This window comes from Delphinapterus leucas, chromosome 3 (assembly GCF_059928025.1).
Source record: "Delphinapterus leucas isolate spDelLeu-1000000601 "Yukka" chromosome 3, BTC_Dleu_Yukka2, whole genome shotgun sequence".
Classification (NCBI taxonomy): domain Eukaryota; kingdom Metazoa; phylum Chordata; class Mammalia; order Artiodactyla; family Monodontidae; genus Delphinapterus; species Delphinapterus leucas.
In genome coordinates this window covers 162486169-162513672 of record NC_143131.1, presented here as the reverse complement: position 1 = coordinate 162513672, position 27504 = coordinate 162486169, and the positions used below count along the sequence as shown (strand labels likewise).

Genomic DNA, 27504 nt, shown 5'->3' with positions numbered 1-27504 from the left:
GCAGCCACCATGGAACATGGGCTGAGAAACAATCCATCCAGTGTTTAATGAGTAACATTAGCATGCTCTTAAAAGCACTAATAGCAAGTTTCATTACTGTTCATTTTAGTGTGGATGGCAGCTATCCAAAACCTAACCATGTACTAAATTCATTTTAGTAAAAGCAGAAAATAATAAATAAAATAAATGATTGTAATTACAAGTTACTTCTAGAAGTTAGACTTATATTAACATGACATTAACTCAGAAAAGAAACACTTTCTTCTTTTTTTTTTTCCAGATTACAATTTTCTTTTAGGAAACCCTTTCTCTCCTACAGTGACTTTCAATCTAATATTGTCTTCAAATTAATTTTCATTATTTTATTATAAAAGTGATGTTATTATACTTTTTGGGATTTTGATCCTGAGGATCAGAAATTGTTCAGAAGGCATTTGGAGTTTTCTATCAATTTGTTTATATTGGCTTTTGCAGTATCCACTCCCACTGCTTTCTTGTGTGCCTTCCTATACTTCTTCCCTTTCCAGTCTCTTCAGGATGTTCCCCAGCTCCTTTACAGCTATGGTTCTGGATGTGATTTTAGTTCTGCAAGTCACACAGTCTCACGGGGACATGGATTTGGAATTTTCTGGTGCAGATGGTGGCAGAGGTTCTCAGTTGCTGGAGTCACCAGCTTCAGCGGTGTTTCCTGATTTGAGAATCTGCTTCCTCACCATTGCAGAGGCAGTAGCTGTTGTGGCAGCCTGGTGTGGCCAGAACCTCAGTCTAGGGTCTGTTGCTTCCCTTCTCTCTAATTATAAGCTTTTCTACTTCAGGTATCTAGGAAAGATTCTATGCTCTACAGCTGAACCCTGAGTAAGACTGCCTTGGTGCCTACTTCATAGATTGCAAACATTTTGGTGATTAAATGGGATACTTGCATACAGTTTCCTTAGCCAAATGCCTGGCACAGAGTGGATAATAAATATTAGCTTCTATTTTTCCCCTCATAATGCCTAGGGTGGTTCAATGTGAACCTACCTGATAGAAAACTTAAATCCTCAGTATACTTTTTAGTTACATGGTGACTACATATGACACAGTAGAGAAAGACATAGAGACAGTGTGTTATAATGGTAGGGCCAGAGAGTGGTGAACAGTATTTAGAGTAAAATGATCTAGGTTCAACTCTCAGACCTACTTATTGTTTGGCCTTGAGCAAAGTTTTCTGGGGTTTATTTGTTCCAGCTACAGTGGGAGATGAACTGCGTTTTCTTTAATGTTTCTCAAGTTTTTAAAATTCTGAGACTTATATTCTAGCTTCATTTGCTTCTAATTTTCAGTAATGATTTGAAATAACAAGAATGTTCACTTCTTTAGATGACTCATTGTTTAAGGCGTATGATAGCAAACGATGAAGTTGTTTTTTTTTTTTTTTAAGACCTGCCTGATGCTTGCCATCATAAAAGGTGAATTAAGCAATGCAAGGAAGAAAAAAAATAGAGTTGAGGATAGTACATTTAATGCATTTGGGAGGGTAAAGAAAAAAGTCCTCTTAGTTTAGTTTGTCTTATCAGTGACAAACTGAAACTGGTTTTTCATAGTAACACCTGGTCATTGTTCTAAAAATATGAAACTTGAGGCCTGTTTGTTGTTGTTGTGTTTTTGTTTTTTTACAGTTAGAAACCTTGATTACAGTGCTACATTTAGAAAATTTAGAAGAGGCACTCTGAGGAACTGAAAATTGTAGAAGAAAATAGAATCTCTTAAGGGTGTAGGAAGTAGATACAATCTCTGGCAGAGAAAAGCAGTTTTCACAAAAATATAATAGAGAAAGATAACTGAACTTATTATAAAGGCACCTAACTAAAAGGGAAAAATCAGTAGAGGAAAGGAAGTTATCTCCTAGTCTTAAGCTGTTTAAGGTCTTGGGATGCCAGGAAAGATGCAAAATGCCATTTATTCTTTTTCTTTCTCTCTCAAAACTGCTTTAAAAATCCACGAAAAAGGGCTTCCCTGGTGGCGCAGTGGTTGGGAATCTGCCTTCCGATGCAGAGGACGCGGGTTCGTGCCCCGGTCCGGGAGGATCCCACATGCCGCGGAGCGGCTGGGCTCGTGAGCTGTGGCCGCTGAGCCTGCGCGTCCGGAGCCTGTGCTCTGCAACGGGAGAGGCCACAGCAGTGAGAGGCCCGCGTACTACAAAAAAAAAAAAAAAAAAAATCCACGAAAAAATCAAGCCTGCCTTTTAGCTATTAAAATTGAATTTTAAAAAAATGACATGGGTTCAGATTTGGATTGACATTATTGACTAGTTACTCTTCTTTTCATACAAATGATAGCAGTATCAGTGTTTGAATCTGGCTCATTTGGTTACGAGGAAGAATTCAGTCAGATTATTGCAGTGGACAAATGGTTGTTATAATTACATATGGACTCTGACTGGACCTGGAAGCTTAGGCGTAGAGAGAAATATTTTGCTCCCTCTCTGAGTCTTTGGTGCTCTGTGTCCATCTGCTGTATTCCCCATTCCAACCTCTGGAACTTATCTGCTGACGCTGGTTTTCTACATCTTCATTGTCCAGCTTGCCTATTTGCGTAGGTTACTTCTCCTAGATTATCTTTGTCCCCTTTCTACAGCACACATTTTTTTCTCTAACTTGTATTTTAATCTCATGTATAACATAGGAAGCCTTGCCTCTGTTGGGGTAAGGAAAGCATTTTCCTCTTTTCTCCTCAGAGCAACTCCTTCATTTGGGAATATGTAACTAATATGATTGAGGGAATTGGGACCTGGGCTGCCAAGAATTTACCACTCATTCTTATTCTCATTCTCTTGTTCTTTCTGTTTCTCACTAGTTTCACTTCAGAGGGAAAGAAAGAAATACTTTTTTTTGGCCGCACCACACAGCATGGGGGATCTTAGTTCCCCAACCAGGGATTGAACCCGCAGTGGAAGTGCATAGTCTTAACTGCTGGACCACCAGGAAAGTCCTGAAAGAAGTCTTGATTTTAAATTCCAAGCTGTATTCTGGCTTTACCAGAATGACAGCTGTTAAATTTCCCCTTTTGATTTCTATGTATATTGATCTACTGGTTCAAGATCCATAGGGCAGTGATTCTCAACTGGAAGTAATTTTGATAGGGGACATTTGACAATGTCAGAAAACATTTGTGATTGTCAGGACTGAAGAAGGAGATTCTACTGGCTTCTGGTCATTAGAGTTCAAGGATGCTGCCAAACATCATTCAATGCACCAGGTAACAACCCGCGTTAAAAATAACAATAATAATACTGCTATATTTAAAATAGATAGCCAACAAGGAGCTACTGTATAGCACCAGGAACTCTGCTCAATACTCTGTAATAACTTATATGGGAAAAAAAATTCGATAAGAGTAGATACATGTATACGTACAACTGAGTCACTTTGCTGTACACCTGAAGCTAACACAGCATTGTTAATCAACTATACTCCAATATAAAGTAAAAATTTTTTTCTAGCCCCAAATATCAGTAGTGCCAAAGTTGAAAAATTCTGCCATACGAGAAGTAAAGGGTTTGAGATTAATTATTGCCTTTTTATTCAAAAACTATTTTATTACCGTTTCTAACTATCTAATCTCTCAATTACACCCTTCCAGATTCCCAGGGAAAGATATGAATGGTGAAGCCTATTTTTGAACTAGGCTCCACAAAGCACAGCCTTCTGCCAGTCCAAGGGTTCAAGTTCCTTAGTCCAACCCGAACAACTATGACTCACAAGGTATCAGCTATGATTATAAAATAAAACATGGACATGTTAGCTCTTGTCTCTTAAAAAGGTAGATAATTTTTTTAGAAGGAGATGTGATTAGGTAGGAATCATAAAACATGTTCAGACCAAAAAAATAAAATATAATTTCCTTAATACTTAATAACTTTTAATTGATGACAAAAATCAAGTGAGTCTTCTATCATGTACATTTTAAGCCAACATGATTCAGTAATATTGTTTTGGATATTCAGTTACTATATTTGTGAGAACACTTAATTTTTATTATCTCTGAGAAAAAGGAAAAAACTAATTACATATTGGATTAATTTGTGAGTTTCCTATCCTTAGGTACCCTGGGGGTCTATAATTCTTACTTCCAGAAACTCTTTGTAAGCCTTTTTTCCAGAAAAGAGTTTCAGACCAGGAATGCAGAGGCAAAGCAGAACACATTGCAGATGCTAATATTCACTAGAAGAGGAGCAAGGGAGCTGTTTTCGAAGGAGTGTTGTGCACAGATTCTGTTATGACTTTAATGGAAACAGTGCATGTCATTCCCACAGCTTGCTGAGTACTTGCCCCTGAGAATATAGTGATTAGAATGAATGATGTGCTGGGATTAAAACACTTTACTGTTTAGTTCTATTTGTTGGGAAACATTTACTGATTCTAGCCCTGGTTTCCCTTATGATATGATTAGGCAGAGAGGAGTCACTTTCCTGAGGAAACTGAGGTCACAGCGTTCTCTCACGATATAAAGCTCGTGAGGCATGTGGAAGAGCTGAGATCATGGATTTGGAAAGGATCGCCATAGAGTTGTTAAAATAAAATTTTCTACAGATAACTTACTGATCTAGTTGACTTCTATTCAGTGATTCATGACTTGGGTACTGTTTAATCTAGCAGGTAGAAAGGAGCTCTGAAGAGCAGTACAAGGTGAGAGCTTTTTATAGACCAAAGTGAGCAGGGTCAAGGACGATATACTGGTCATTTGCTAATGGGTTAATGAGAGTTCCTTTCCTTATATGGAACAAGGAGCTGGATAAGGGTTTGGTAAGCAGGCAAGCATGATTGGTTGGTTGACCTGGGCCTTCTTTGCTTGGAGAGCCCAGGTAGGGAAACTTAGATAAATTTTGGTTTGCTGATGTGGGGCTTAGCATGAGTGATTCCATCTTGGACCTAATCTGGTTACTTTGACAGAGTCCTTGGCCTATCACATAGTCTTTACTATGCAAATAGGGCCAGTCACTTCAGAATATTGAGAATTGATCTCGGTATCTTTCTACTGAAGACAATAACTGCTTTCCAGCATTGTGGCAAGACATTTAAGAGCTTCCATCACAGCTCCAGCGCAACTTAACCACGTAACCAGTTCTGTGAATGCTGTCATGTTCTGGAATATTATCGTGCCTCACTTTTCTGTTTTGTAAATTTGGGAAGATTGTATCTGCTTCACAGGGTTTTTTGAGAAAGAAATGAGTTACTACTAATGACTGCAAAGCACTTGTGACAGTGTCTGTCTCAAATGTTATTATCATTGTTAATGCACGTTGAGCTTTTAGCTCAGTGCTTGAAAACCTGGCAATCATTCAGTCAATGGTAGCTAGTTTTTACACAATGCCCGGTATTATTATTGCTAGAAACAAAGAAAAATAACAATTTACGTCAAGGGAGAATCCAGTAAATGATCTATGAAGGTCTGTTATTGCCTAAACCAACATATGCTTTGTGATAGTGATTAGGCTGGGTGGGAGCCATCAGTCAAGCCAGAAGGATGAGGCAAATGAGGAAACCTTTTCAGAAGACATGTGGATGATTCTAGGGAACTGGATGACGTTTTGGTTGGGGGCATAACTTCACAGTAATTGAACACTCCCCAAATATCATTTTTAAAGTAAACTTACCTTATTACTGTTAGCTGGAGGCATAAATTTCCACTCTGTGAATGCCCTGTGCATTTGTGGATCCGATTGCAGGGTTAAACAAAATCAACAGAGTCCTTCCATCCCATTCATTTCTAATGCAACCTGTATTGCTACCATCAGCAGCAAAATAAAATCTTTTCCATTTACCTCTGACTCAAAAATCAGAGGGAGAGGCATTTTGAGATAGTTTAAATAGGGAAATGGAGATTTAGAGGTTAAGTGATGGGTTTAATGACAGTGGTGCTTCATGTTAGTACTGTATTTCATTTTTCAAAGTATATCCTCATAAATAATCTCCTTGGATCTATACAACTAAATAGAATAGAAACAAGAATATAAGACTGTTATCTCCGTATAACAAATTAGAAAGCTGATGTTTCTCTATCAGATGTATACTCAGGCTAAACTGGAGACATTGATTCCAGCTCTCACTGTTACGTAGGGGAGCTTCTCTTGCTATCATTGTAAAGCCTACAGCATTTCCCCAGCATTGACTTTATTCTGATTTCTTTAAAAATAAACTCCTGGGCTTCCCTGGTGGCTCAGTGGTTGAGAGTCTGCCTGCTGATGCGGGGAACATGAGTTCGTGCCCAGGTCCGGGAAGATCCCACATGCCGCGGACCAGCTGGGTCCGTGAGCCACGGCCGCTGAGCCTGCGCGTCCGGAGCCTGTGCTCTGCAACAGGAGAGGCCACAACAGTGAGAGGCCCGCGTATCACAAAAAATAAATAAATAAATAAACTCCTGCTAGTCTTTCTTGAGTTAGATGCTGATAGACCTAAGAAAATGAGTCTAATTCCTCTTCCCCATTAGCCCTAAAGCTAACATACCTGTAGATCTTCTAAGTTACTCTTTTCTCTAAATCAGACTTCCCTCAGTAGTCTGAACTTATCTATCACAAATTCTAGAACTTTCATCATACTTCAGAAAAATGTACTTTATCCACTTCCCTGAAGAAAGAAAACAAGTATAATTCACTCAGCTAATATTGACTGATGGCCAACAGTATTAGAATCTTATTGTGTGTTTATGTACAGTCATGAACAAAAAAGATACAGTCCTTGAAATTAGGTAATTTGCTTATTAGGGCAGGGACATAGGTGATATTCATGAAATAATTTAAAATTTTATTCAGCAGTAAGTTGCCATGAAAAAAATAAAATAAAAAACAGTGTTCTTGAGCATTATATTATATTGAATGGAGCAAGAAGTTATCCCTGAGGAAATTGCCTTTGAAAGACAAAAAAGGAGCCAGGCATTCAAAAATCTGGGACAAGAGAGAGCCAAATAAAGGAAAATGTTAGTGCAAAGATGGGAGCCAGGCTGGTGTGATCAAAGGATCAAGAGGATTCCAATAAATAAGGACTAAGTTGAATAAGGGGGCAAATGAGAAGAATTGAAGTTAGGGACATAGGCAGGGACAGATATTCTGGGGCCTTAGGATGCCCCATAAAAGGGATTTGGATTTTATTCTAAATCCTAGTGCTATCTATTGGTTTTGAGTGTGGAGAGACTTGATCTGATCTCATTTTTAAAAGAATACGCTGGCTGTTTTAAGAAAAATGAATTGTGGGGAGGCAAGAGTAGAGTCTGGGGACTAGTGAGAGGCTTCCAGTAAACCAAAAGAGATTATCATGTTCAAACAAGGACTTGATGATGCATTGTCTTGCCTTAGAGTTGGGGCGGATGGTGATTGAAAGGGAAGAATTGGACACTTCCTAGCTGGGGATTTGAGTAGCTGGGTGGACAACGCTGTCCTCACTTGAAGTAGGAAAGACTTAGGGTGAGAGAAAAGGTCTTGGGGCTGGGGACAAATGGGTAGTTCTGGTTTTAAAAAAATTATGTCTGGAATTTATATTTTGTTTTAGATGTGTTCTCACTTATATGCAGTACAGGGTAACAGTAGTTTCCCTTGAATTTGAGCCGTTATTTCTATTATATCAGCCTCAGGTTGTAGTTGTTTATTAAGCAGTCATGTGTAGAAAAAAATGTATTCAGTGAAAAACTATGCATCCTTTCTCTCTCTCTCTCTCTCTCTCTCTCTCTCTCTATATATATATATATATATATATATATATATACACACACACACACACACACACACACACGTACTTTTTTTTAATGCAGCCTTCTTAGATTTCCCTTCTTGGTTATCAGATTCTAGCTCTGTTTCTTGTCTCTGAGCTATTTTGCAACTCTTTGTAAGTTGCAGGTAACTAATAGATATATAAACTCTTCTCTGTGCAGTAGTGATTTTAATTGAGTACCTTTTTTCTGTGGAAAACTGGTTTTGTCCACATTTGCAATTAATTTCAACATTCCTTTACTCCATATGAATTTTTCTTCCTTTTCCCTTCATTCAGTTACAACATCTGCTTGATTTCCTCATCTAAGTAAAGTAAAATCTTTAATGTGCATTCCTTTTTATATCTGTATGAGAATCATAGCTTTACTTTTTCCTAAAAATGATCTTTTAGCACAGTTCTCACCAATGGCTCATATTGCTCTCCTGGGCAGATGAACACCCATACATTTTCACACAAACTACTGTAAAGTTGTGCTCCCGAATTCTGTATTTAATAATGTGACATTAACACATTTCATTTCATATGATGCCAATTTCCCAGAAAAATTCTGGACTCTCATGTGAAATACCCAGAATCAATTTTGCCAGTACAATTATGAATTCAAATGTCAAATGATTCATTTTATACCTCAGCCCCAAGAACATTGCATCCTCCTAGTGGAAGGGAGAATTTCTAATGATCAGTCTTTGAGCTTCCACAAGCCATTTAGTAAAATTTTAGACACTTTGTGTACAACAGAATTAGTTTGTCAATAATGAAAGATATCATTGAGTGTTTCTAAGCAAATTCATACATTGCCTCTATTCTCAGAAGTGTATACTTCAGTGACTAAGGTTCTGAGAGATTGTAATTCATTAATTCTTAGAGGAAACTTACTTGAAGTTATATTCTAAAACTGTCTTTTAAAAAAGATTAGCTCATGACTCATAAATTGGAGTGGTTCATTTTTTGTCTTGTCAAGGAAGAAGAAAACGTACTTCACTGACAAGGAAAAAGAAACATTGCATCTTTGGCAAAGGTGCAGTTTAAATATTTAGAAAATTGTGATTCATAAGTCAAAAAAGGTAACGATATAATATCATTTCCAGAGCTGTATCTGTGCAAGCACTTTTTGTACTCATATAACATTAATTGATTTTAAGGTATCATTTGTATAAGTTATTATTAACATTGAAAATATAAATCATGAAGATTAAATGACACAATTAATTTACAAAAAATAAGTTCATCTAACGTTTATTTTGTAAGACTTTTTAAAAAATATTATGCCAGGCCTGGCAAACTTTAACAAATATTTTAATTTCTTATAAATCATTTTTTGAATGTGACTATTTTAGAGGAATTATAGATGAAAACAGAGTTTTGGTTGACAAATTGAAAACTTCACAAAGAAAGAAGCATAGATTTATTGATTGATATAGCTAATATGTTTATGGCATCTGTGAGAGCCACGTATACAGGTAGATTGTGAGATGGGTTGATGATTACCAATTTTGTTCTGACGTTATGAAAATAAAAACTCAAATGTTACACAAAACTTATTCTTTGAGTTGGGGTGGATGGTTATTGAAAAAGAATAATTAGATGCTTTCTATTTTGGGGATTTCAGTAGCTGGGTGGACACTGTTGTCCTGACCTGAAATAGGAAAGACTTATGGTGAGGGGGAAGGTCTTGGGGCTGGGGTAAGAATGGATAGTTCTGTTTGTAACAAACTTACTTCTAGAATTCACATTTTATTGTAGATGTGTTTTTACTTGCATGCAGTAGAGGGTGACTGTAGTCTTCCTGGGACTTGAGCCTTTATTTCTGTTATATCAGTCTCAGGTTCAGTTGTTTGTTTAGCAGTCATGCGTGGAAAAGAAAGATGTATTGCATGGAAAACTATGCATCTTCCTTAGATTACCACCTGTAAAATGCTTACTTTAAAAACCTTAGTTGAACTTACTTTTATCCATACTGGGTTGACATTTTTGGTATATTTTTAACAGTTCTAAGACAAAATATTTCACTTGTCATTGAGAGATTATACACTAGACTTGGGGAAACGTGGGGGCTATCCTGATGAGGCCTCTCATTTACATTTCCTCATTTGTGAAAGAGAAAGTATTTAGTTTCTGGAAACTTGGGGTTGCCTCCCCCCTCTTTATGTTAGACTACATTTTGAATTGGCCTTAGAGTTCCTTCAAATAAAGCAACAAGCAATAAATGGATATTTTCATACTTCTATAAGCTCTCTTCTTGAAGGAGAGATCCCTTGTAGTATTCACCATTTTAGCTCCAGAACCTACATTGTTGATGGTTGAGGGTAGATCTCATAGAGGTGTCTTTGCCTTACTGGGGAGTCTTTGTATGGCTTATAGGGTACAATTCTAAGGTCAAAAGGAAAGTGATTGACTCTATCCCTAACATTTCTCAAGGACCCGTGATGATAGAGAATCACAACTCTCTTCCCACATTTGGTACCCTAAGAGGTAGATTTCTGTTTATTCTGTATAAGAAATATTTTTATTTATTACTTTATTTTATTTTATTTTTTGCGGTACACGGCCTCTCACTGTTGTGGCCTCTCCCGTTGCGGAGCACAGGCTCTGGACGCGCAGGCCCAGTGGCCATGGCTCACGGGCCCAGCTGCTCCGCGGCGTATGGGATCCTCCTGGACCGGAGCACGAACCCGTGTCTCCTGCATCGGCAGGCGGACTCTCATCCACTGCAGCACCGGGGAAGCACAAGAAATATTTTGAAAAGAAGCAAACATCATTTCTAATCAAAGAGATGTTTTTCAAAGGAGTTCTTCAAAATGTACATGTTCTTTTCCTTTGGGATAGTACATAAGATCTACCTTCTGGAAAGGTACACACATATCAAATCATGTGCTTCTTCCTTAAAAGGAAAAATTCATGTTTGGTCAATCCTCTTTACTTCCCATAAGGAAAAATTAACTCATTTCTTAGAGTGTCCAGAGAGTCTCAAGCTCATAATGAGTATTTTATGGAAATTTTCTCATAATTGAAGATTAATGTTTAGTTTATGATTTTATTTCAATAATCTCTACCATATTTATTTTTAACCCATTGCACAAATAGGGGTAACATAAGTTGACTAAAGCAGTATAACAAAGATTTTATGTTTGATGGACTTGGGAAGAGGGAGGAATAAGAAGTTTTTACACCCTTTTTCTCACTTGTTCCCAGCAGTGATCTCAAGTTTCAGGACAGTCTGGATGGCAAATAGGCGAATAGAGAAAAGTATGCTTTGTTTCTGTGGCAGTCTCAGAGCCAATGACTTCTCTGGGAGAGAGGTAGCTTATCCAGCCTAAAATTTTGAGACTGAAAACTTGGAGGGAAGCTGGTCCAAGATTTCTGCAGGATAAAACCCTTGGTGCTACTGCCAGAATAGAATAGATGTCTGGTTTGTGATATTAGTTATCTATTACATTCTTGGAAAGGCTAAATATCAGCTTCCCTGGTACCCAGCAAATGGCGATAGGTCAATTACTGCTGCTCTAAATGAATATTTTTAAGCAACCTTTTTCCCTTGGCATTATTTAAAGCATAAGTGGTTAGATTTATTTATTTATTTTTCACCAGCGTATACATGTCAATCCCAGTCGCCCAATTCATCACACCACCACCCCCACACCCCCGCTGCTTTCCCCCCTTGATGTCCATACGTTTGTTCTCTACATCTTTGTCTCAGCTTCTGCCCTGCAAACCAGTTCAAGTCTACCATTTTTCTAGGTTCCACATATATGCATTAATATACGATATTTGTTTTTCTCTTTCTGACTTACGTCACTCTGTATGACACTCTCTAGATCATCCATGTCTCAACAAATGACCCAATTACGTTCCATTTTATGGCTGAGTAATATATATGTGCCACATCTTCTTTATCCATTCGTCTGTCGATGGGCATTTAGGTTGCTTCCATGACCTGCCTATTGTAAATAGAGCTGCAATGAACATTGGGGTACATGTGTCTTTTTGAATAATGGTTTTCTCTGGGTATATGCCCGGTAGTGGGATTGCTGCATCATATGGTAATTCTATTTTTAGTTTTTTAAGGAACCTCCATACTGTCCTCCATAGTGGCTGTATCAATTTACATTCCCACCAAAAGTGCAAGAGGGTTCCCTTTTCTCCACACCCTCTCCAGCATTTGTCGTTTGTAGATTTTCTGATGCTGCCCATTCTAACTGGTGTGAGGTGATACCTCATTGTAGTTTTAATTTGCATTTCTCTAATAATTAGTGATGTTGAGAAGCTTTTCATGTGCTTCTTAGCCATGTGTATGTCTTCTTTAGAGAAATGTCTATTTAGGTCTTCTGCCCATTTTTGGATTGGGTTGTTTGTTTTTTTAATATTGAGCTGCATGAGCTGTTTATATATTTTGGAGATTAATCCTTTGTCCGTTGATTTGTTTGCAAATATTTTCTCCCGTTCTGACGGTTGTCTTTTCGTCTTGTTTATGGTTTCCTTTGCTGGGCAAAAGCATTTAAGTTTCATTAGGTCCCATTTGTTTATTTATTTTTTTTAATTTCCATTACTCTAGGAGGTGGATCAAAAAAGATCTTGCTGTCAAAGAGTGTTCTTCCTATGTTTTCCTCTAAGAGTTTTATAGTGTGTAGTCTTACATTTAGGTCTCTAATCCATTTTGAGTTTTTTTGTGTGTATGGTGTTAGGGAGTGTTCTAATTTCATTCTTTTACATGTAGCGGTCCAGTTTCCCCAGCACCGCTTATTGAAGAGACTGTCTTTTCTCCATTGTATATCCTTGTCTCCTTTGTCATAGATTAGTTTACCATAGGAACGTGGGTTTATCTCTGGGCTTTCTATCCTGTTCCATTGATCTATATTTCTGTTTTTGTGCCAGTACCATATTGTCTTGATTACTGTAGGTTTGTAGTATTGTCTGAAGTCAGGGAGTCTGTTTCTTCCAGCTCCGTTTTTTTCCCTCAAGACTGCTTTGGCTATTCGGGGTTCTTTGTGTCTCCATACAAATTTTAAGATTTTTTGTTCTAGTTCTGTAAAAAATGCCATTGGTAATTTGATAGGGATTGCATTGAATCTGTAGATTGCTTTGGGTAGATAGTCATTTTCACAATATTGATTCTTCCAATCCAAGTACAGGGTATATCTCTCCATCTGTTGGTATCATCTTTAATTTCTTTCATCAGTGTCTTATAGTTTTCTGCATACAGGTCTTTCCTCTCCCTAAGTAGGTTTATTCCTAGATATTTTATTCTTTTTGTTGCAATGGTAAATGGGAGTGTTTCCTTAATTTCTCTTTCAGATTTTTCATCATTAGTATATAGGAATGCAAGAGATTTCTGTGCATTAATTTTGTATCCTGCGACTTTACCAAATTCATTGATTACCTCTAGTAGTTTTCTGGTGGCATCTTTAGGATTCTCTATGTATAGTATCATGTCGTCTGTAAACAGTGACAGTGTTACTTCTTCTTTTCCAATTTGTATTCCTTTTATTTCTTTTTCTTCTCTGATTGCTGTGGCTAAAACTTCCAAAACTATGTTGAATAATAGTGGTGAGAGTGGACACCGTTGGCTTGTTCCTGATCTTACTGGAAATGCTTTCAGTTTTTCACCATTGAGAATGATGTTTGCTGTGGGTTTGTCATATACGGCCTTTATTATGTTGAGGTAGGTTCCCTCTATGCCCACTTTCTGGAGAGTTTTTGTCATAAATGGGTGTTGAATTTTGTCAAAAGATTTTTCTGCATCTATTGAGATGATCATATGGTTTTTCTTCTCAGTGTGTTAATATGGTGTATCACATTGATTTATTTGCGTATATTGAAGTATCCTTGCATCCCTGAGATAAATCCCACTTGGTCATGGTGTATGATCCTTTTAATGTGTTGTTGGATTCTGTTTGCTAGTATTTTGTTGAGGATTTTTGCATCTATATTCATCAGTGATATTGGTCTGTAATTTTCTTTGTTTGTAGTATCTTTGTCCGGTTTTGGTATCAGGGTGATGGTGGCCTCATAGAATGAGTTTGGGAGTATTCCTTCCTCCACAATTTTTTGCAAGAGTTTGAGAAGGACGGGTGTTAGCTCTTCTCTAAATGTTTGATAGAATTCACCTGTGAAGCCATCTGGTCCTGGACTTTTGTTTTTTGGAAGATTTTTAATCACAGTTTCAATTTCATTACTTGTGATTGGTCTGTTCATATTTTCTATATGGTTCAGTCTTGGAAGCTTATACCTTTCTAAGAATTTGTCCATTTCTTCCAGGTTGCCCATTTTATTGGCATAGAGTTGCTTGTAGTAGTCTCTTAGGATGCTTTGTATTTCTGCAGTGTCTGTTGTAACTTCTCCTTTTTCATTTCTAATTTTATTGATCTGAGTCCTCTCCCTCTTTTTCTTGATGAGTCTGGCTAATGGTTTATCAATTTTGTTTATCTTCTCAAAGAACCAGCTTTTAGTTTTATTGATCTTTGCTATTGTTTTGTCTCTATTTCATTTATTTCTGCTCTGATCTTTATGATTTCTTTCCTTCTGCTAACTTTGGGTTTTGTTTGTTCTTCTTTCTGTAGTTCCTTTAGGTGTAAGGTTAGATTGTTTATTTGAGATTTTTCTTGTTACTTGAGGTAGGCTTGTATAGATATAAACTTCACTTTTAGAACTGCTTTTGCTGCATCCGATAGGTTTTGGATCATCTCGTTTTCGTTGTCATTTGTGTCTAGGTATTTTTTGATTTCCTCTTTGATTTCTTCAGTGATCTCTTATTTAGTAACGTATTGTTTAACCTCCATGTGTCTGTTTTCCCCTGGAATTCATTTCTAATCTCATAGCATTGTGGTTAGAAAAGATGCTTGATATGATTTCAATTTTCTTCACTTTACTGAGACTTGATATGTGACCCAAGATGTGATCTATCCTGGAGAAGGTTCCATGTGCACTTGAGAAGAAAGTGTAATCTGCTGTTTTTGGATGGAACATCCTATAAATATCAATTAAATCTATCTTGTCTATTGTGTCATTTAAAGCTTCTGTTTCCTTATTTATTTTCATTTTGGATGATCTGTCCATTGGTGTAAGTGAGGTGTTAAAGTCCCCCACTAGTGTGTTACTGTTGATTTCCTCTTTTATGGCTGTTAGCAGTTGCCTTATGTATTGCGGTGCTCCTTTGTTGGGTGCATATATATTTATAATTGTTGTATCTTCCTCTTGGATTGATCCCTTGATCATTAGGTAGTGTCCTTCCTTGTCTCTTGTAACATTCTCTATTTTAAAGTCTATTTTATCTGATATGAGTATTGCTACTCCAGCTTTCTTTTGATTTCCATTTGCATGGAATATCTTTTCCATCCCCTCACTTTCAGTCTGTATGTGTCCCTATGTCTGAGTGGGTCTCTTGTAGACAACATATGTATGGGTCTTGTTTTTGTATCCATTCAGCAAGCCTGTGTGTTTCGGTTGGAGCATTTAATCCATTCACGTTTAAGGTAATTATCAATATGTATGTTCCTATGACCATTTTCTTAATTGTTTTAGGTTTGTTTTTGTAGGTCCTTTTCTTCTCTTGTGTTTCCCACTTAGAGAAGTTCCTGTAGCATTTGTTGGAGAGCTGGTTTTGTGGTGCTGAATTCTCTTGGCTTTTGCTTGTCTGTAAAGCTTTTGATTTCTCCATTGAATCTGAATTAGATCCTTGCCGGGTAGAGTAATCTTGGTTGTAGGTTCTTCCCTTTCATCACTTTAAGTATATCATGTCACTCCCTTGTGGCTTGTAGAGTTTCTGATGAGAAATCAGATGTTCACCTTATGGGAGTTCCCTTGTATGTTATTTGTTGTTTTTCCCTTGTTGCTTTCAGTAAGTTTTCTATGTCTTTAATTTTTGCCAATTTGATTACTATGTGTCTCAGCGTGTTTCTCCTTGGGTTTATCCTGTATGGGACTCTCTGCTCTTCCTGGACTTGGGTGGCTATTTCCTTTCCTATGTTAGGGAAGTGTTCGACTATAATCTCTTCAAATATTTTCTCGGGTCCTTTCTGTCTCTCTTCTCCTTCTGGGACCCCTATAATGCGAGTGTTGTTGCGTTTAATGTTGTCCCAGAGGTATCTTAGGCTGTCTTCATTTCTTTTCATTCTTTTTTCTTTATTCTGTTCCGCAGCAGTGAATTCCACCATTCGGTCTTCCAGGTCACTTATCCATTCTTCTGCCTCGGTTATTCTGCTATTGATTCCTTCTAGTGTAGTTTGCATTTCAGTTATTGTATTGTTCATCTCTGTTTGTTTGTTCTTTAATTCTTTTAGGTTTTTGTTAAACATTTCTTGCATCTTCTCAATCTTTGCCTCCATTTTTTTTCCAAGGTCCTGGATCATCTTCACTATCATTATTCTGAATTCTTTTTGTGGAAGGTTGCCTATCTCTACTTCATTTAGTTTTTTTTTCTGGGGTTTTAACTTGTTCCTTCATCTGGTACATAGCCCTCTGCCTTTTCATCTTGTCTCTCTTTCTGTGAATGTGGTTTTTTTCCCATAGGCTGCAGGATTGTAGTTCTTGCTTCTGCTGTGTGCCCTCTGGTGGGTGAGGCTATCTGAGTGGCTTGTGCTAGTTTCCTGATGGGAGGGACTGGTGGTGGGTAGAGCTGGCTGTTGCTCTGGTGGGCAGAGCTCAGTAAAACTTTAATCTGCTTTTCTGCTGATGGGTGTGGCTGGGTTCCCTCCCTGTTGGTTGTTTGGCCTGAGGCAACCCAACACTGGAGCCCACCTGGACTCTTTGGTGGGGCTAATGGCGGACTCTGGGAGGGCTCACGCCAAGGAGTACTTCTGCTGCCAGTGTCCTTCTCCTCACGGTGAGCCGCAGCCACCCCATGCCTCTGCAGGAGAGCCCCCAACACTAGCAGGTAGGTCTGGTTCAGTCTCCTCTGGGGTCACTGCTCCTTCCCCTGGGTCCCGATGTGCACACTACTTTGTGTGTGCCCTCCAAGAGTGGAGCCTCTGTTTCCCCCAGTCCTGTCGAAGTCCTCTAATCAAATCCCGCTAGCCTTCAAAATCTGATTCTCTAGGAATTTCTCCTCCCATTGCTGGACCCCCAGGTTGGGAAGCCTGACATGGGGCTCAGAACCTTCACTCCATTGGGTGGACTTTTGTGGTATAGTTCTCCAGTTTGTGAGTCATCCACCCATCAGTTATGGGATTTGATTTTATTGTGATTGCACCCCTCCTACCATCTCATTGTGGTTTCTCCTTTATCTGTGGTAGTGGCGTATCCTTTTTGGTCAGTTCCAGTGTCTTCCTGTCGACGATTGTTCAGCAATTAGTTGTGATTCTGGTGTTCTGGCAAGAGGGAGTCCTGATCCCTTACTTGAAACACCTATCTTTCCAAAGATTATGACAAGAAGAAGGTTCAAATAAATAATAACGTTTCTTCACTTTAATGATAACTTAGAAACTCCACTTCCTTTTGCACCACCCTGGTCTCGCAGCTCCCGCCCCTGCTCCTCGGACCAGGTCCCCTATTTATTTTTTTAATACATCTTATTTGGAGTATAATTGCTTTACAATGCTATGTTAGTTTCTGTTGTACAACAAAGTGAATCAGCCATATGCATACATATATCCCCACATCCCCTCCCTCTTGAGTCTCCCTCCCACCCTCCCTGTCCCACCCCTCTAGGTCTTCGAAAAGCACTGAGCTGATCTCCCTGTGCTATGTGGCTGCTTCCCACTAGCTATCTATTTTACATTTGGTAGTGTATATATGTCCATGCCACTCTCTCACTTCATCCCAGCTTACCCTTCTCCCTCCCCATGTCCTCAAGTCCATTCACTATGTCTGCATTTTTACTCCTGCCCAGCCACTAGGTTCATCAGTACCATTTTTTTTTTTTAGATTCCATATATATGTGTTAGCATACGATCTTTGTTTTTCTCTTTCTGACTTACTTCACTCTGTATGACAGACTCTAGGTCTATCCTCCTCACTACAAATAACTCAATTTCATTTCTTTTCATGGCTGAGTAATATTCCATTGAATATATGTGCCACATCTTCTTTATCCATTCATCTGTCAGTGGACATTTAGGTTGCTTACATGTCCTGGCTATTATAAATAGTGCTGCAATGAATATTGTGGTACATATCTCCTTTTGAATTATGGTTTTCTCAGGGTATATGCCCAATAGTGGGATTGCTGGGTCATATGGTAGTTCTAATTTTAGTTTTTTAAGGAAACTCCATACTCTTGTCCATAGTGGTTGTATCAATTTACATTCCCACCAACAGTGTAGGAGGGTTCCCTTTGCACCGCACCCTTTCCAGCATTTATTGTTTCTAGATACTTTGATGGTGGCCATTCTGACTGGTGTGAGGTGATACCTCATTGTAGTTTTGATTTGCATTTCTCTAATAATTAGTGATATTGAGCATCTTTTCATGTGCCTCTTGGCTATCTGTATGTCTTCTTTGGTGAAATGTCTATTTAGGTCTTCCACCCATTTTTTAATTGAGTTGTTTGTTTTTCGATATTGATCTCCATGAGCTGTTTGTATATTTTGGAGATTAATCATTTAGATTTATAACTAGAACCAAATATATACTTAAGGACAACTTGTAAATATGAAAAATAATGATTTTGACTATGTATCCTAAATATAGAAATTACCTAATGAATATATTTAAAAGTAATTTTAATCTTCATAGCAGTGATGTGGCCCAGGGTTATTTTTGGCAAGGAGAAAATTAGACAACGAGTTGTATACAAAGAGTATTGAAGAAATTGTAGAATATCAGTTTTTCCTTTAAGATCGGTATACTTTTAATCAGCTTGTGTTAGCATAGGAGAGAGAGACCCCAAAAGAAGTAAAGAATAATTATCAAAAGTATATATACCTAGTCTTCAAATTTCAACTGGATTGAGAAAACTTATATTCTTCTAATAATTTCCCAAATGGCAACTCCAGAAGTTTTTGGAAAATCCCAGTGTATTATAGGCACAATTATTTTTCAGAGTAAATTAAATCTAGAAACCTTGGCTTATTAAACCCAGACTTTTCAGATTTTGTAACCTGTTATTTTACTGATTTTTTGGAGCAGGGGAAATAGAAAGACTCTCATACCAAAATTCACCAAAATTTCTTGACCAGCTAAACTGGTATTGAAAGTAAAATCATGCATTTTTAGAAGTATTTTTTTAATCTTTAAAAAACAGTTTCAATGGAACTTCACTATTATTTAAAGAAGAAAAAAATCAGTATGATTTTTGGCATTATTTTCAAATTTGGATTTATGAAACTGTTTAGCAATGCTGTGAAACAAATTCTTTTTACTGTATTTTTTTGAAAAATATCTTTTAAATAACGAATCGAAAATTTTTTGGCTGGAATTTGTTGCTATAATTCCATAAAAGGACATCAGTTGATCATGCTTTTCTTCTGAGGTTGGGGAAATTTTACCTCTTCTACTTTATACTCCTGTGATAGGAGCATTTAACATTTAAATGCTCTTTTAACTGATCTGGCATATTACAGGTTACAGGGTATGAGAGGAAAATTAAGTTTACATATATACCATATATAAAGCAGATTTTCATTAATAATACATATTTATTTCAAAAGTAATAGTAATGGTAATAGTAAGTAATAATAAAGAATGGATGATCAGACAAGAGTATGATAACCATGAAGCAATCTCAAAATGATTTTTTGGTAAATAATATGGTTTGACGTATGAGAAGTGGTATGTGTTGAAACATGAAATTCTTCAAGCATTCTTTGATGATGATAGCATTCCTTAGGAATTTTTAAAAAATATTTTATGTACACCAAAAATACCAGTTTCATATTTTATCACTGTTAGAAAAAAAGGCTTTCCAGTAGTTTTCCTTTGGGTTGTAATTTTTTCCAGGGGCAGAAACTATGACAGATTATCCATTTCCACAAAAGTGAAGCTAGTCCACCATTCTGTGTTCAATCAAAGGTACAGTTCATCTATAAAGTGTTGTCATTGTGTGTTTCATGTAGAGAAAGAAACTAGTATGTCATAAATGCGCTGCAGTTATTTTCCATTTCTTGTTTCAGCAGCAATAAAAGGAGAGAGAGAGTTACACATTTATTTACTTGTCAGACTGGACAAAGTTCTTCAGAAAGAAAAATCGTATGCTACCTTAACCACTTTAGCAATTTTTGCAATCCAAAAGGAAAAAAAAAAGATTGATTTCTGTTTAACCTGTTTTTTTTTTTATTCTGTGGGTAACACTTTTTTTTTTTCCTAGACATTTCTCTCCCTCAAAATTAAGGGGCTATTTTAGAACCATTTCACAGTGTTTCTTGAAAAACTAAAGTTCTCTAGGAGACTGTCTGTTCTGTACTTGAATATGTAAGTACTAACCATGTCTGAAGGTATTGAGATAATAGATACATTCTGTTTACGTGCTTTGTAGTGAGTTATTGTTCTTAAGCCTGTAAGATGCAGCTACAAAGAAGATGTAAATGGAGAATTCACTCAATAAGCCAGAAAGAGTGTTACCAAACTAGACCTTTGGGTCCACTTGCCCACACACAGTAAAGCCAAGCTCTTGTGAAGGAGAGTGCAGCCTTTATTGAAAGGCCAAGTAAGGACCTGAACTCTCCCATGGATTTCAGGGAATGGTTTTTAAAGGCAAGATGAGGGAGATAGTTGCAGGGTGCCTGGTAAGCTCCTGCATAATTCTCTGATTGGTTGATGGTGAGTTAACAGGATGGCGACAAGGGATTAACATCATCAGTCCTCAGGCCCCAGCTGGTCTGGGACCTACGTGCTTATAGTCATCATGCAGTTAGCTTCTTCTGTCTAGTGGGGGTTTTAGTATATGCAAAACAACTCAAGAGTATGTGTCAGATGCTGTTATCTATGTCCTTCAGGGAGGAACTAAAGATTCTGTGACTGTAAATTGTTACCATTTCTCCTGGTCCAACTACTATTTTTTGTTACTACGTGTTCACATTCTTTCAATCATTAATTCTTGAGCCAGCCTTTTATGACTCAGTGGAGGCCTGGGGGAATAAATATTTTCTACAAACAAGAGGCAGGCGGAGGACATGTGGCCGGGGTGGGGGTGGTGGGGACGTTTGTCCTGGGAAGGCCCCACAAGGTCCTGCTCAGTTATAAGAAGAGAGAGAATTCTCTTTTTAGGCATTTATTAAGTATAACACTGTGTTCACTTTTTAAAATCTAATAATTGGCATCATTTGGAGAATAATACACTAATTCTAGAGGCAGAACAAAGAAAAGGTACATTGCCTCCCTTTTAAAATATTTACTTCTCTGATTAAGTAAAATCCAAAGAAAAACACAATGTAGATATGGGATACAATATCTTTCATAACCAGCAATGGTGATAAGACTTTCCAAAGAAGGATTCATCTACTTCAGTGAAGCTCCATGAGCCTATGGGGAAGAGCCCTTTTCTGCAACTTGCATTTTTAGATATTTTTAACATCCTATGGAGTGTGGGTTCCTGGTGTTATCATATGTCAGGCCTTATTAATCAGACCATTTTATACAGATTGCCATCTGCAAACACATCTGTAACTGGGTCAACGTTGTTCTGATTAAATTACCATGACTATTTTTCTTTCTTTGTCTTTCCTTTTTAAACACGGGATGTGAAGCCTCAGATTCATACTAACGTAACATTTATCATCCATATGTGCCAATTTTCTTCTTTGAGGCAAAGCATGACAAATCATTTAAGTGTTCACATTAGGAGTGCTAATCCTCTATGTCAGGAGTAGTCAAACTATAATCTGTCAGCCAAATGAAGGCTGCAGTTTATTTTTCTATAACCTGTAGGCTAAGAATTGTTTTTACATTTTTACAAGGTTGTTACCCCCCAAAAAAAAGAATCTGTGATGGCGACCTTACGCCATGCAAAGCGTAAAATATTTACTATCTGGCCATTTAAGAAAAAAAAATTGGCAGATCCCTGTTATATCTGACGGCATTTATATATGCAAACATACAAAATGTTCCTCTTTTGTTAAATCTCTCATTTTCAGCTCTGACATTTTTTCCTTAGGCTTGCAGCCTATTACCCTTCTCTTGTTTCATATGCCATAGGCACTAGAGAAGAGTGTGTTGTTGCTCATGTGTGTAATCAAATGAATTTAAATACAATTAACAGGGCTTCCCTCGTGGCACAGTGGTTGAGAGTCTGCCTGTTGATGCAGAGGACACGGGTTCGTGCCCCGGTCCGGGAAGATCCCACATGCCACGGAGTGGCTGGGCCCGTGAGCCATGGCCACTGAGCCTGCGCGTCCGGAGCCTGTGCTCCGCAACGGGAGAGGCCACAACAGTGAGAGGCCCGCGTACCGCAAAAAAAAATAATAATAATACAATTAACATATGTCCTTTGTTTTTCACCCCTCTAGTGATGTAGTTAATTTAGTAATATTTGATTTATTTCATTCATTTTACCCAGAAAATATTAATAAACTATATATGTGTACAGCAAATAAGGTACAACCCCTGACCTCACATGCTTATAGTTTGTGAAGACAGAAAATTAAATAGGCATCACAATCCCTTATCAAAATATTCAGTACTACTATATAACGTAGAGCAGGTCATAGTAGAGAGACAAAATCAAATGGTGAATATTATGGAAGGCATTTGGAGAACTTGAACTCTGCATTCAGAAGGCCTACTTGAAATTGTCCAAATGTAGGAGAAATATAGGGAGAGGAAGTTTATGTAAGGTTCCAGGGTTGTAGAGAAATGGTCCATTCTAGAGTGAAAACGATACAGTGCATGATTGGAAAGCTGGACATTTATAACCAAATTTCTAGCTTCATAGAGCCATAAACAGGGACAATGTGATTGTCCCAATATTTTCAAGAAAAAGTAAATAATTTTCTAGTAGTTGTAGCTTCTTATTGACTTAAAAAATAAAGAAAAGAGAAAGATGGTGATAAAACATATATTTTCATGACAGCAAATCCTTAGACCTTTTGAGAAACCCGTTTAACTAGAAAGCAGTTGTTCCATTAGAAAATAAAGCTCACTGGCAGTGTCATTTGGAACGTATAAGCAGTGTCAGTTTTCTTCTCTTAGGGAGTAAATGGTCAGCCATGCAGGTGTTATCAGCAGTAACGAGGCACTTCAGACTAGGGGATGTAGAGACCGAAGAGTGGGGTTTCATTTTATTTTCTCCAGTACATACAATCTTATTAACTTGAAAATTAAAGCTAAATAGTTGGTTTCCCATTGCTTACTCTTAGCTGTGCTGTAGCCACTAGCCAAATATGACTATTAAAATTCAATTAACTTAAATTGATTTGAAAACTCAGTTTCTTAGTCACACCAGCCACACTTCAGATGCTCAACAGCTACATGTGGCTAGTGGCTACTGTATTGGGCAATGGAGATTTGGACATTTCCATCATCATAGAGTGTTATCTTGGAAAGGACTGGCAGTTGCATTAATTACAGTAAAGTCATTTCTGTTAAGTTCTCTAAATAGATGTTATTTGTCATATACCCATTCAGACAAGTTTTTCTTTTGTTATTGTACTTAAAGGGTTCAATCTTTGAATTTCAGTTCTTTTTGTCTTAGCTAGATATGAATTCCTTCAAAGTTTTCTTCTTCACATGGGATCCACAACATACAAAGCATTTGCAACCATATTTACTTCTCAATACTTAGATATTAAATGTTTTCATTGGAAGTTAACATAAAGAAAACATATGAAGTTAACATAAAGAAAACATATGAAGTTAACATAAAGCAAAGCGCCTATAGCTCAGTAAATCATCTCAAAGTGAACCCATACATGGACCCTAACTAAAGTCAAGAAACAGAATATCCTTTGCTATAATTGTATTTATTGAGTAATTAATGTTTTTGAAAGAGTAGATTTTTAGGTTCTTTCTGTTTTTTTAATGTGATTAAATTTAAAGCTTCACTGAGTAAATTTTGGTTTATTCAAGAAATAGTTAGACAGTTTTTTAATTATCAGTTTTTCTCTTATTTTCTTCCTTCATGATGCTCATAATGTTGGCCTCCTTTGTTAATTATATTAATTCTCACCTCCTTAGCCATAGTTTAGAGATGTATATGGAGCTGAGGGGAGTGTAGACAAAGGCCAAATAATAAAATATTGAAGTTATCATATTCTACAGTTTAATTCTTTGACTGTTGGTTTTTACTAGCATTCCATATTCTGAAAATCTGAAAAACACATATTCTGAAAAACACATCTAAATGATACAACCACATACTAAGTGAGAATGGCCAGATATATTATTAATTTTTTTAGAGTAACCTTTTCTTTGAAGTATAACAGTCATGCAGAAATGTAATCCAACATCAGAGACGTTGAATGTCATTAAAAATATTCTTCCACAATTTAAAAAGCTGCAAGGTACTCCATCCCACAGATGTACCATGATTTAGCTTTCTAACTCCTGTTGCAGTTTTCTGGCTTTTTACCTAGTCGTCTTACCCCTCTTTCCATAATTCTGCAAAAATGAATTCATCTGTGTTTAATATCTTTGTGCCAATTTCCAATTTTTCCTTAGAATAAAATTCCTAGAGGCGGAATTTCTGAGTCAAAAGGCATGTGCATTTTTTGTTTGTTTGTTTGTTTTTTGCGATACGCAGGCCTCTCACTGTTGTGGCCTCTCCTGTTGCAGAGCACAGGCTCTGGACGTGCAGGCTCAGCAGCCATGGCTCACGGGCCCAGCCGCTCCGCGGCATGTGGGATCTTCCCGAACCGGGGCACGAACCCGTGTCCCCTGCGTCGGCAGGCGGACTCTCAACCACTGTGCCACCAGGGAAGCCCCCTAATAAACCATATCTAAAATAAAATTTCACTGAATCAGTTTGAGAAGTAGGCCAGTCTTCATTGTAGGTGTTTAACAGCAATGGTAGTTTGATAGTTTGAAGTGAAAATTAATTTCCACAGGTATTCATCACAGTTTTACTTATTATAGATGAAGCATTCTTAATTGAGTATTCGTAGACACTTAGGATGAGCTTTAAATTATTTGACTCCCTGAAATAGTATGCAAATCCTGAGGTTGTGTATATATTGGGATGGTCCATACCTTGATCATATAGATTAATCTACTTAATTTCTAAATTTGTTCTTCCTTCTCTATCCCTGTCACCACTTCCCTAATTCAAGGCTTCAGCATGTCTTACACAAATTGGTTTGTTGTACTTGGGCGGGGGAACATGGCTTGTCCCACTAAAGCCATCTTTTATATAACCATTGGAGAGCTCTAGCAGCTATGGAAAATACATGGTAAAGATGAATATAAGCATTAATTTGATTATCTTGTCAATTCCCTGTAGTGGTTCGCATCTGAACTATAACTGGTGAACAAGTTTTGCTGTCATCTGCTCCAGGTGGAAAAGTTCATCCTTTGTCTCTCTTTACTTTGAACTCAGTGTTTTCCAGCTCTTTGGCATGTTCTTTCTTATCCCTGTCCCCCTAGATATCTCTATTAATACTATATAATTTGACTAAGGCATTCCCTTCTTTTCTTCAGGAATCCTTCACAGGCTGTTACTTTTCTTCATGCCTCTCTAACTCATACCTGGGACTATCCCTATCATTATAATTACCATAGCATGTGTGTGCAACTTTAGTGTGTGTGTATATCATGTTTCACTTGCCATTGATCTTCTTGAAAGTAGGGCCTATGTTATTAATTTTTATATTCCTGGAGTCAGGCACAAGACCTGGGACACCAAAGGTGCTCAATAAATATATGGCAAATGAGTGAATGAATGAAAATGGATTTTCAGGTCTGCTCATTAATTTAAAATAATTCATTTCAACTAGAACTTGTTTTTATAATATACACACTAAAGACCTGATAATTTTAATTCTAATAATATGACTTCTGAAATTATAATACGTTTAACTTGGTGAACTTTTTATGGTAAGAACATGCAAGTCTCACAGTCATATGTGTCTGGACCCCTTTACACCAGCATTTGAAGAGATCAGAAAGGTCATCATTTCACAACTGAGGAATGGGTGGGGGGTGTTAAATTCAGTGGGTAGGTGTGAAGCAGCATGGTATTATATCACCCCAATTTACCAGTACTGTACACCAGGGTCAAAGACATTGGACCGCTTTGATCCTTACATTTCCCCTCTTTAAAGTGAAATAATGATGACCAGTTCACAGAGAGCTCCTTTCATCGTTTTGGTATATTCCCTACCACACTATCTCCAATGTAGTTTTTTGTTTGAATTAATGGGGAAGAAAAGGAAAGGAAAGGAAGAGAGAGAAAAAAAGGAGAGAATGAGTTAAAACTACAAAACTTATAAAAGTAGTAGAATCTAATATTTATTGTTATCTTTTACTGTTTGTGCTTTTTAAGTGTGGTCTTTGGTGACCACATAGTATTCCTTAACGAGAATGCACCATATGTGTTTAACAGCGTCCCCATTTTGGGACAGTAGGAAAGTTTCCATTTTTAGCCACGTACGTGTAATACGGCCTTGAGGGTGGAGCTTTGCCTGTATGTTTGGAATCACTGCCATACTGTTGGCTCTGAGGGATGGAAGGCTCTCCTGTAGATACTCCAAAACTCTGCACCTGTGTGCCTTGCCGCAGCAGTGTGTCGGTCCCTCTTCACCAGCAACTCTCTGACCATCCATTACAGTTGAGAGTAGCCATCTTTCAAGAGAATGGAAACTGTCTCATCCCCCTTCATACACTACTTGGACCTTCTTCTTGTGCTCATGAGGCACTTTTGAGAACTTGACTCTCCCTTGATCCCTTCAAGGGGATCCAGTATGTGTGGTGGCATTTCTGACCTCTGAGAGGGAAACAGCTGTATTTGAAAATATGAAGTTAGTAGATGAGCAAGATGCTCTTTGGGAAAGAAGAAGAACGAATGTTTTCTTTGAGAAGTTGAGCAGTCACTGTAACGTACAGTAGACGATTCATGTCTCTGTGTAAATTGAATTGTGATTATCTTTCCCATACACTCAAAGCCTTATTTATTTTGAGTACATTATATAGATGCTGCTATCCACAGGATGCAGAGAGGATCCTATGTAATGTGTCAGCCTCGACACTGCAATAGAAAGAACTCATTTGCTTACCATGTTATACGTATTGGTCTGCATTTCCCCAGGCTGTGAATTACTCCCTTCCAGGGAATTTCTGCCTTGGAAGGATCATTAACTCTTTGAGGGTACCAGCAAACCAGGTAGCAGATTCACCTTTTGTGAACTAAAATTCTAAATCCAGAAAAGACGATGAGAGTTCTGAAGTCCATCTCCCTATCTTTGTAAGAGGATCATCTCAGTAAGGAATGATTAAGGTTGTGATTTTTAAGGAGGCATTCCTAGATTCAATTCCTTCCTCCATAAGGCTTAAAATTCCTCTATGCCTCAGTTTTCTCATAGGTAAATAATATCTACCATATAGTTTATTATGAGGATTAAATGATAAATAGAACTTAGATACTAATAAGAACTCAATAGGGAATTCCCTGGCAGTCCAGTGGTTAGGACTCTGTGCTTCTACTGCAAGGGCCACAGGTTCAATCCCTGGTCTGGGAACTAAGATCCCGCATGCTGTGTGGTGTGGCCAAAAAAAACCAAAAAAACAAAAAAACCCCACAAACTCAATAAAAGCTAGCTATCATATTATTAGTCTTATTATTATTGTCATTATTAATTTGATGAGCTTCAGAAAAAATTGTGCACCTTTCTTCATGCCGTTGAGACCTGACTGTCCCTTTAAAACCTGCTACTCTGAAATAATAACCAACCCCAAGTAAACCTAG

The 27504-nt window shown here is 37.5% G+C and overlaps 1 long non-coding RNA gene across 3 annotated transcripts in view; it reads left to right on the top strand.

Moving 5' to 3' along the window:
- LOC149749910 (uncharacterized) overlaps positions 1-27504 on the top strand; it is an 81494-nt gene that overhangs the window by 8313 nt on the left and 45677 nt on the right. For 2 of the 3 annotated variants that reach the window (XR_016392553.1, XR_016392552.1), the window contains 2 exons: positions 3162-3237; positions 3622-3743. This is a non-coding gene — a long non-coding RNA (uncharacterized LOC149749910). Of the gene's footprint in view, positions 1-2835; positions 3238-3621; positions 3744-27504 lie in introns of all 3 variants that reach the window. The other variant, XR_016392551.1, reaches the window with a different exon arrangement.